At 39.4% G+C, this 11,401-nt stretch overlaps 1 pseudogene; it reads right to left on the reverse strand.

Moving 5' to 3' along the window:
- Positions 1–10,669: 10,669 nt before the first annotated feature.
- Positions 10,670–11,116, reverse strand: LOC122725617 (annotated as a pseudogene).
- Positions 11,117–11,401: the final 285 nt, after the last annotated feature.

Below are 11,401 nucleotides of genomic sequence, written 5' to 3' on the forward strand. Positions count from 1 at the left end.
TTAAGAGAGATACAAAAAATACCAGCTTAATTAAAAGTTTTTAGTAAACTCATAGTAAATGGAAGAAAGGAAAGGAGTGAGGGAGGGAAGGAGGGAGAAAGGAAGAAAGGAAGGGAAGAAGGGAGGGTAGAAGGGAAAGTAATAAACATATATTAAGTGTCTACTACATGCTAGGAATCGTGCTAGGCATTTTACAAATATTATCTCATTTAATCTTTACAAAAACCCTGGGAGATAGGTTCCCCATTTTATAGTGAAGGAAACAGAGGCAGATAGAGGTTGAATTACTAGGCCAGGGTCACGAAGCTAGTAAATGTTCAAGATCAAACTTGAATTCAGATCTCCTAGGTCCAGCATTACCTAGTTGCCTCTCAGTAGGTTTTACTCAAGAAATAACTGTGTCGTGTGTAACATCAAGAATATTGGGGCAGGTAGGTGGCTCAGTGGTTAGAGCACTGGCCCTGGATTCAGGAGGACCTGAGTTCAAATCCAACCTCAGACACTTTACACACTTACTAGCTGTGTGACCCTGGGCAAGTCACTTAACCCCAATTGCCTCACCAAAAAAAAAAAAGAATATTAGGAAAACAGAGCTGATTACAAAATAAAGTGAGGAATTAATTTGGGCGCTATGAATATTAGTCTTCTAATCAATAAGAAACATCATTCATTTATTTGTTATCTCTCACTTAACCAACAATGGTATCCTGCACATAGGATTTGCCAAGTACTAAGGATTGGCGTGTGGGTGGGGATAAGGAATGTGAAGAGGAATTATGAATTTTCTTTGGTTCAGAGGACTGGGCAGCTGACATCCTGTTCATTGTTTCACTCCAATGGATGTGTTTAATCGGTCAAAGGAAAAGAAAAACATACCAACTTAAAGACTTAACCCTAAGTCAGGCAAAGGAAAGAAATATTATAACAGCATTTGCTTTTAGTGAAGAAGAGAGAAAGCAGGGGCAGCTGGGTGGCACAGTGGATAAAGCACCAGCCCTGGATTCAGGAGGAACTGAGTTCAAAGCTGGCCTCAGACACTTGACACTTACTAGTGTGAAATATTTTTGGTGACTAGGGCTGATTTTGGGGGGACTGATCTATGGAGGACTAAACTGGGGACTGTTGACTATTTGGCTATCTGACTTCGTTAATTTAATGTGGGCTGTTGATAAAGTTCCACCACACTGCTCCCAAACTGATAGACTAAAGATTAAGAAGCCTCTAACTAAATAATCAAAGCAGAGTTTATTTATGAGATACTATTTCAAATTAGGAATACAGGGAAATAAAATGTACAACCTGACTGCTTTCCTGCGGTCTCTTTCCACTGTGTCTCTTTTGCACCTGCTGGCTTGGAACTTCTTGAATACAATAAGGGCCTTAGCCGAATCCGGCCTCAGGGCAAGTTAGACTTTCCCTGGTTTGTATTAAGGCCTGTAACCTTGTCAGCCCGGTCTCTCCTTTTCTGAACCGAACTCTCCTCCGTCCTTGTCTGGGCTCCCCTCTAGTCAGCTTCTCTCCTAGTCCGTCCTTCTCTAGTCCGTCCCCCTCCTTTTTTTAGTCCGTCTCCTTCCAGTCTCCTTCCTACCCTAGTCAGCCGTTCTCTCCTTAATCTTGTCTCTCTATCTAGTCTGTCCTCGCTCCTTCTTTTTCTAGTCCATCTCCCTCTATTCTCCTTCCTCCTCTACTCAGCCGAACTCCCCCTAGTCTGTCTCCCAGGTCTATATATACCTTTTCTTCTCTCCACTTAAATCTCGGGGCTTCCTTCGCCCCCACAGACCAAGCTAATCTGCCAGCCAGAGCTGCAGCTGGGGGGTGGTGCTCTCGAGCCTTATGCCTCAGCACAGGCTATCCGGGATCCTTCAGATAGCTCCGCTCAGGTCAGAGGGAGCTGGGGGCTTTAGCTGAAGCTGAGGAGGAGGGGGAGAGACCCTGAGGGCCTAAGGCTTTCTAATCTCAGCCTAAAGGTAGGGTCCCCAAGTCAAAATAAATTTCCACACTAGCTATGTGACCCTGGAAAAGTCACTTAACCCTCATTGTCCCGTTCCCCCCCCCAAAAAAAAAGGAGAGAGAAAGCTAGAATCAAAGTATACTCAAGTGAATAAAGTATAAGACTTCCAAAGATAGTTAATTCCCTCTTTTAGCTGCCCCTGATCTGCCATGCCAAACACTGATGCTTAAAGATTTCTCTTTTTATTCTGTATAGACATCAGGCATAAATATGGAGTCCCTATTGTCATCTCTAAACAAGACAAGATTGAGCCTGTCCAAGAACTCAGAAACAGCTGACAAAATTGCTCAGAAAATAAGGGACTGTGAATATGCCTAGTGGGACAGTTAAACAGCCAGAACTACGACATCTGTACTGGGAGATGGACAAAGACATATATATACTTCTCACACATACACATCCATATCCACCCTGCCAAAAATATTAAAAAGAAAAAAAATTAAATAGAGGAAGGGAATATGTGTGCTTATTTTAAAATCTGCCCCCCAAGAAATCATTTAATAATATTGAAAGGTGGATAGCATAAATATAGAAATTGACATATAATCTCAAAAGTGAACTTGCCATTAATTTTAATAGCTTCCTTCCTGAAATTTGTTATTGGATTTATTAGCAAATGTTTCTCTTTGCTTCTATTAAGGTTCTTTCTTCTACTGGGAAATAATTAAAAAATTATTAGTTTATAACCTTTATAAGCTCTGAGATCCATATTCTAAAACATCTACACTGATGAGTTGAGCAAAGCTTCTTAAACTGTGGGGCATGACCCCACATGAGGCTATATAAATGAATGTGAAAGGTTGTGAAAAATTTGGTAGCAAATGTTTGATTTGTATACCTATTTTATATACCTATATACCTGGGGTCACATAAAAATTTCTCGAGTGAAAAGGGGTCATGAATAGAAAAAGTTTAAGAAGCCCTGCCCTAAAGGAAGGTTATATCTCTTCTTCATGGTTCTAGGTACCCCCAAGGGGTTATGGAGGTATCTTTCTAATACTATCAGCTCTAATACCTAATCTTGTGTTCTCTTCCCCAGTATAATCACTAATTAATTATATATTATTTATATATTAATAATTATTTATAATTAATTATATATTAATTATAGTTAGTATCTCTAGTATATAAGCAATACCTTCCAATGATTAGCAGTTCAGGATCATTTAGTCAATTAATATCACATCTTTTATAAACAGATTTGCTAAGAATTTGTAGCAAGAACAAAAGCATAAACCTTTTTCCCAAGCTAAGGATCCATTCTACCCAATGCCATTAGGAAAAGTGGGCTCAACCTTAAAAACAGTTGCAACATTCATCTTAGAGTCAGTCAAGACTAGAAAGAAAGGAAAGGACAAGATTATGAAAGGCTTTACATCCCAAACAGAAAAGGTGGGAGAAAGAAAACAAATACTTGCTAATTCAAAAATAATAAGAATGAAATTTGAAATAAAAGAAAAAAATGTTTTACCTTGTCTCTGCTCTCTTATCCTTTATCCCTTAATTCAGATCAAAATCAGTGGTATGATGTTGCATTGTTTATTATAAATTTGGAAGTTAGTTCAATTTGTTTTACCCAGTATCATATATCTCACTGCCATCATACACTACAAAATAAAAATTTTAATAATAATTGCCTTTGGCAACTAATGTATTTTAAAATGTCAAAAGTTTCAAAACTGATTCCTTTTTTCCTTTCTTTCTTTTCCTTTTTTTTTTTTTAGCAGAAAATCAGCAAATGTATTTAGAAAAGAATGTGCTGCATATAATTGTAGTTTGCGTGGTTAAATGCCTTCTGGCAGAAAGTCTGCTTTCTTTGCTGCATTTTATTAAAATTCACTGTCACTGACACTGAAACCACATAATCAAATCTGAAGTTGATAATGCTGTCATTTATTCTATTCTTTGGAGCTATCTAACTTGGCTTCAAAGCTAAGCTCACAAAAGCAATCCATCTGCTTGAATGTCACTAACCCCTTAGCCAACCTGATGCATGGCTTTGATAAGTGACCTAGTCAAAGTCACTTTTTATGTTCTTCCCTACTACCTCTTCCCTTCCCCCAGAGCTCCCATCTAAAAACATTTCTTACTACCCAATACCTATTTCATGTCTTGAAATCCCACCATTAAAATTATTCTTGCTCATTAAGGGTATGTTTCTCCAGTATTTTGCATTAAAATACAAATGTCGGGGCAGCTAGGTGGCGCAGTGGATAGAGCACCGGCCCTGGAGTCAGGAATACCTGAGTTCAAATTCGGCCTCAGACACTTAACACTTAGTAGCTGTGTGACCCTGGGCAAGTCACTTAACCCCAATTGCCTCACTAAAAAAACAAACAAACAAAAAAACTAAATAAAATACAAATGTCCATGGAGGAGTAACATATTAACATATCATTAGCCAATATGACATTTGTTGTCAGAAAAATATGGTTGAATTTTAGACATAACTTCACAGTTCTTGCTAGTCACTATGACTGCAATTTTGGTAGCCACAACCAGGTGGTCCATTCTGCATTTGGTTAAAGGTTCTTAACTAAAAATATTTCCCAAGATGAAATAAATGCATGCTTCCACTCTTAAATGTACTCTTAAATGAAATTCTAAAAACTTTTATTAAAATAACCATATGCATGTTTTGCTGACTCATTTATCAATGTATCAGAAAATATGATTAGGAGTCAGATTTTAAAAAATAAAACACCTGAGTCATAGTTTAGGTGCCTAGTAACTAAACTTCAACTCTTATTAATTTCAGGTTAACTTACCTATCTGAAAATTTATTTTGATTTGGGGACCCTACCTTTGGGCTGAGATTAGAAAGCCTTAGGCCCTCAGGGTCTCTTCTGTGTGGGAGGTGCTGGTGCCCCTCCCCCTCTGCTTCAGCTGTGCCAAAAAGCCCCATGGGCTGTACAAGAAGCCAGGTCAGACAGCTGGAAGGGAGGCCCAGCTCCCTCCGCCCTTAGCTGATCTATCTGAGAGATCCTGGGCTCATCCAGGCCAGGCTCTGGTGTAGCCCATGTCAAGGTCCCAGACGTGCAGCAGGGGGCACGGGCCCCTGGAGCCCTGGGTATGGTACACACCAGCTGCCTGAGCATCCCCATCCCCCCAGCTGCAGCCCTGGCTGGCGGATTAGCTTGGGGTCTGTGGGGGTGAAAAAAGCCCTGAGATCTGAGTGGAGAGAGGTAAGATATATATATATATATATATATATATATATATATATATATATATATATATATATATATATATATATATATATATAGACCTGGGAGTTAGATGGCAACAGAGGCTGAAGGACTAGGAGGAGGGAGAACTGACAAGATCAGAGAGGAACGGACAAAAAGGGGCTACAAGGCGGTAAGGAGACTAGAGACGCTGGAAGGAGGCCAGAAGATTAAAAGGAAAGTTAGAGGAAAGTAGCTGAGCAGTGAAAGTGAAACATACCCTAAGGCAAGAGGCAGCTATGGCCCTTATTGTATTAAAAAAAAGTTCCAGGTGCAGCAGGTGGGAAAGAGATGCAGTGGAAAGAGACATGCAGCAATACAGTCAGGTTGTACATTTTATTTCCCTGTGTTTTTATGTTTGGATAGTATCTCATGAATAAACTCTGCTTTGACTATTTAGTTAAGAGGCTTCTAGGTCTTTTGCTTGTCAGTTTGGGGAGTGGAGCAGTGTGGTGGAACTCTATGAACGGCCCACATTAAATTAATAGCAGTCAGATAGCCAGTGAGTCAAAAGTCCCCAGATTAGTCCTCCAGTCAGCTTAGCCCCTCAAATTAGCCCTAGTCAGTTTAAAATATTTTTATAACTACCTTTCATTTACAGAGACTTTAAGCACTGAATATCACCCCAGAGTTCCTGCAAGTTACTGGCAATCTTCTCATTAGACTTCAGCCAGCTTCAACTCCTTAAGGGACAGAAAACCTCACCACTCAGATTTTTTTTTAACTTGAAAACTTTATGAGACCCCTAAGTGCTCTCAGTGTGTTTTCTTTTCTCTGTATTTAGTCTCTTCCAGGGTAAAATGATTTTCTGCTTCTCCTTCCCTGTTTGCTGTTCCTCACTGCACAGCTACAAGACAATGAAAACCATGAGGTCAGGTATGCCCAAAGGACAAGAGAAACTAGACAGTGTTGTGTTATGGAAAAAATAAGATAACTGGAACTAATGAAGGGCAAGTTTTGAGGATTGGCAATTCTGCCTTAGGAAAAAACAACAGCAAGACAAAAGGACAGGTGAAAAAGGCAAAGTGGCAGATGAAGACTGAAACGAAGGCAAAAAGCTAACTCTAGGAAAACTTACTGAACAGTTGGAGAGAACAAAGGGGACAATCCAAGGCTCTAAAGCTGCCAGATGTGGCAATTTGTCTGATGTTCCTTTCCCTCAGTAACAGCATCAATATGTATTTAAGGTTCACAACCAACAATCATCTCACTCTTCACCTACTAACGTTTTTGCAGCTCTGATATGAGCTAGGTCTGACACAACATGAAGCCAGAAAAATAAAAGAACCCAAAGATCATGGAGTTGCATAGGCAACATTTCCCCATGATACCACCTTCCTAAACAATGATTGTAGAGAGCTTTTACTCACCAATAACCACACTTCTCTCTGTCTACTCCCTTCTCTATCTCATCCCGCTGTTTTTGGACAATTTGTTATCATCACTGAGATGTTCTGGGATGGAAGGCCTGGGTCAGGCACTGTAGTGAGAAGCTTTAAGCACTCAAAGGCCAAAAGAGAGAGTCATGATCTGGTGAAAAGAACACTGGATATGGAAGCAATACACCTGCATTAGAATCCCAGAACTGTGATGTACTCCACACAATTGTATTGCCAAGGGCAATTGATTTCAGTTCTCAGTGCTTCAGTTTCTCCATATGTAACATGGGTATAATAATATTTGTACTTCTACCTCATGGAGCTGTTGTATGGTAATAATGAAAAAGGATATTTTGTAAAGGGCTCTAAAGTATAATTTATCTTTTTTGTGAGGCAGTTGGGGTTAAGTGATTTGCCCAGGGTCACACAGCTAGTAACTGTCAAGTGTCTGAGGCTGGATTTGAACTCAGGTCCTCCTGAATCCAGGGCCAGTGCTCTATCCACTGTACCACCTAGCTGCTCCCTCTTATGTCTTAAAAAAGTCCTTGTGGAGGAGTCATCAAAAAGGGTGATAAAACATAAGATAAAGGCCAAAAATGGGCACTGTATAGTTTGCCAATACCCAGAATAGCTTATCAATATTACCATAAGCTCAAAAGAGTCACAGTCCTAGATATCCATGGCTCCCTCACCCTTTCAGCCACACTGCTTCATTCTATTCTACTTTACAGCTGGGGAGATTGATGTGAACTCCTAGGCAGCAAGGAAAATGGATGCTTAATTTGCTTGAGTCTTAAATGGAAAAAGACAGTCATTCTCACAGAATCCCAGACTTTGAGTGAAGTGGAATCTTCAAGATTATTTAGTCCAATCCTTTCATTTTGTAGGTCAAAATGTCCACAATTCAATAAGCATTTATTAAGTACTTATTATGTGCTAGAGACCAGTTAGGACATTGGGGCAGAAAAGTTAAGTGACTTTTTCTCAGTCACACAGATAGCTGAGATTAAAATCCAGGCTTTAATGATAGACTGAATGATCAAAGACCAGAGACTCATCAACAGGTTGGGGGTAGGATGATGAGTTTTTTGGTTACACAAACTCTCAAAGATCATCTCCTGAAATATGGAAGACTTACAATCTGTTTGGGGGAATTAATGCCAACAATATTAAAGTCTAAAAGTGCTGACACACAGCACATTAGAACTTGAAGAGTCTTTAGAGATCATAAAGTCCAAGTTCTTTATTATTGACACAAAGCTGACAATCTAGAGAATTTCATCATTGTTCTTATACCAAATGAATCTATTCTGTTTTCCCTCTACCCTTTAAGAAAGTGACAATAGCCTGTATCCCAAAGAGATTTCCCAAAGGGGAAAAGGCCCACAAGTACAAAGATATTTAGAGCAACTCTTTTTGTAGTGGCAAAGAATTAGGAATTGAGGGGATGGTCATCAATTGGGGAATGGTTGAACAAGTTGTGGTATATGAATGTAATGGTATGGTATGGTATGTAATGATATAAGAAATGATGAGCAGGCAGATTTCAGAAAAACCTGGAAAAACTTACGTGAACTGATGCTGAGTGAAGTGAGCAGAACCAGGAGAACATTGTACACAGCAGCATTGTACAATGATCAGTTGTGATAGACTTAGTTCCTCTCAGCACTACGATGATCCAAGACAATTCCAAAAGATTTATGATGGAAAATACTCTCCATATTCAGAAAAAAGAACTATGGAGTCTGAATTCAGATCAAAACATACTATTTTCACTTTTTTTGTACTTTTTTTTTTCTTTCTCATAGTTTTCCCCTTTTCTTCTGATTCTTCTTTTACAACATGACTAATGTGGAAATATGTTTAACATGATTGTACATGTATAACCTATATCAGATTGTTTCCTTCTTGGGGAGAGAGGTGGGAAGGGAAGAAGGGAGAAAAATTTGGAACTCAAAATCTTACAAAAGTGAATGTTAGGGGCAGCTAGATGGTGCAGTGCATAAAGCACCAGCCCTGGATTCAGGACGACCTGAGTTAAAATCTGACCTCAGACACTTTACACTTGCTAGCTGTGTGACTCTGGGCAAATCACTTCACCTTCATTGCCCTGCAAAAAAGAAAAGTGAATGTTGAAAACTATCTTTACATGTAATTGGAAAAAAATACTATTAAGTGAAAAAAAGAGAAAGTGACCATGGGATTTGCCTTGGATATTTCTTAAATTATTATCAAAAAGCAAAATGAAATTTATATATTTATGAGAAGTGTATATATGTAAAGATTCAATTCAATTCGATAAGCATTTATTAAGTGCCCCCTACAAAAAGAAGCAAATGACATCTGCAGTCTGTGCCCTCAAAGAGCTTACAATCAAATGGGGGAAACAACATACAAACAAATATACAAAACAAGCTATATGTACTGAATAAATAGGAAATAAAAGAGGGAAAGCCTTGGAGGTTAAGAGAGGTTAGGGAGGGTTTTCTGTAGAAGGTAGGATTTCAGTTGGAATTTAAAGGAAGCCAGCAAGGTCACTAGTCAGAGCAGAGGAAGAAGAGTATTCCAGGCATGGGGGACAGCTAGATAAAATGTCTGGAGCTGAGAGGTGGAGTGTCTTGTCTACATAAGTATATATAATTGTGAAACCCCACACACACATTTCTGTGAATGACAGCTAGCTAATCATGATGATTTATACCCTCAATGTATGATTGCTATCAGTTTCTTGAATTTTCTCTCATCCCATGGTTGCAACTACAATTTCATAAGGGGACAAAAAAATATTGCATGTGGAAGGTTTATGGATGCTATCAGGTTTCAGCCTGTCACCTTGGTGTTATATTTCAGGACCAGACTGGAATGCAAAGTCTAACAAATGTGCACACACTGAATAATTACCACTTAGACACATGGAGCAAGAACAGAATCCACCAGTGAAACTCATGGAAAAGTCATAGCTGCAAATGTTTTTATTGCACATTAAAGTATCTATAAAGCCAAAAGCAACTTGCAGAAACAGGAAGCCAGGCACTGCCTCTTTCATAGCTATCATTAATCCCTAAAGGGCTATGTGTCTTTAAAAAAAACAACACCATTTTTATTTAAAGTTTTGAGTTATAAATTCTATCCCTTCCTCCTTCCCTGCCTCTCCCCTCCCTGAGGTGGTAAGCAACCAGAAATACATGTGCTATTATGTAAAACACTTCCATATTATTCATTTTGTACAAGACTCGAATAAAAAAAGAAAGTGAAAATAGCATGCTTCAGTCTGTATTCAAACAATATCAGTTCTTTCTCTGGAGGTAAATAGTATGCTTCATCATTAGTCCTTTGGGATTGTCTAGGATCATTGTATTGCTGAAAATAGCTATCATTCACAGTTCTTCATTGACAATATTGTTGTTACTGTGTAGAGTGTTTTCCTGGTTCTGTCCACTTCACTAAACATCGGTTCATGTAAGTAAGTCTCCCTAGGATTTTCTGAAATCATCCTGTGTGCCATTTCTTATAACACAATAATATTCCATTACAATTGTATACCACAGCTTGTTTAGCCATTCCCCAATTGATGGGCATCCCTTCGATTTCCAATTCTTAGCTGGAACATGTCTTTTAAGAAGCATTCTTTTTTATCTATGTCCCTGATAGCATCAGGACCTGTGATTTCATCCATGTAGGGGAATTTCCTGGTGAGAAAACTTGGAAAATCCCTCTCGGTGTACATCAGCACCTTTTCTCACAGTCTTACAAAGCTGTCAGGCACTGAGAAAATGGCAATAGAGAGCAAAGGCTCCCTCCCCCTCTCAGTCGCACTCCTTTTTTCTGTTCCACTCAGCAACTGGGAAGACTGTGGTGGAGGCCACATAGCCACTATATGTCAGTGGTAAGATTTAAACTCAGGTCTTCCTGACTCTAAGGTCAGCTCTCCAGCCATCACACAGGCTGTTTCTCTCCGTGATTTCCTTGACTCTCTGTTCTCAGAGTAGACTGAAATTTCAGGATCAGCTACCACCACTTTCCTCTGCTGTATAATTTTTTTTCCACATTATTTCCTTGTTTTATTTAGAAGTCTAGGCATATCTGTTCCATGAACAACAAAGGATAAATCAAACACTCAGATGCTAATAATTAGTCTTCAAACATTATATCCAACGATGCCACCCTTGCCTATGATCTCGCCAACGTAAAACCACATGCACACCTCAGTGGCCACCAAACTATTTAGCAGAGCTTCCTTAACTGTGAGATTTTTGAAGCTACCAGTTCGAGCTGATGTGATTATTTTTTCTCAGACTCTCAAAGGCTCTGGGGATCTCACTAGGACTTGGAGGAACCAGCTCAACCTTGGCATAGTGCCAAAATGTGACCAATCGAGGCTTCGAATAAGTTGCAGCAGCGTTTAGCAGGACCGGGGCCTTCTCAATGGCATTGCGGATCAGCTGGGCCATGGCGGGGGCGAACGGAGGAGCACACTGCTGGTCTGGACCGACCCTCACTCCCGCTGTATAATTTTATAATTGTGCTTCTATTTTCTGAGCCCACCATGAAGTCATTGGTACAGTGTTGAAAACAAAGATTTAGGAGAAGCAAACTGCCAGATATAATGGGGTGACATACTTTGTGCTCAAAAGGTGTTTGGATTCAATTCAATCGAATTCATTCATTATTTACTAGTTTACCATGTACATTTATGATTTTAACCACTATTGGCCTCTAGTGAACACCTCCCCTTACCTTCTGTTTTTTATCCTTGCTTTGGACAATTCCTCTGTCAGGATTTT

This window comes from Dromiciops gliroides, chromosome 4 (assembly GCF_019393635.1).
Source record: "Dromiciops gliroides isolate mDroGli1 chromosome 4, mDroGli1.pri, whole genome shotgun sequence".
Classification (NCBI taxonomy): domain Eukaryota; kingdom Metazoa; phylum Chordata; class Mammalia; order Microbiotheria; family Microbiotheriidae; genus Dromiciops; species Dromiciops gliroides.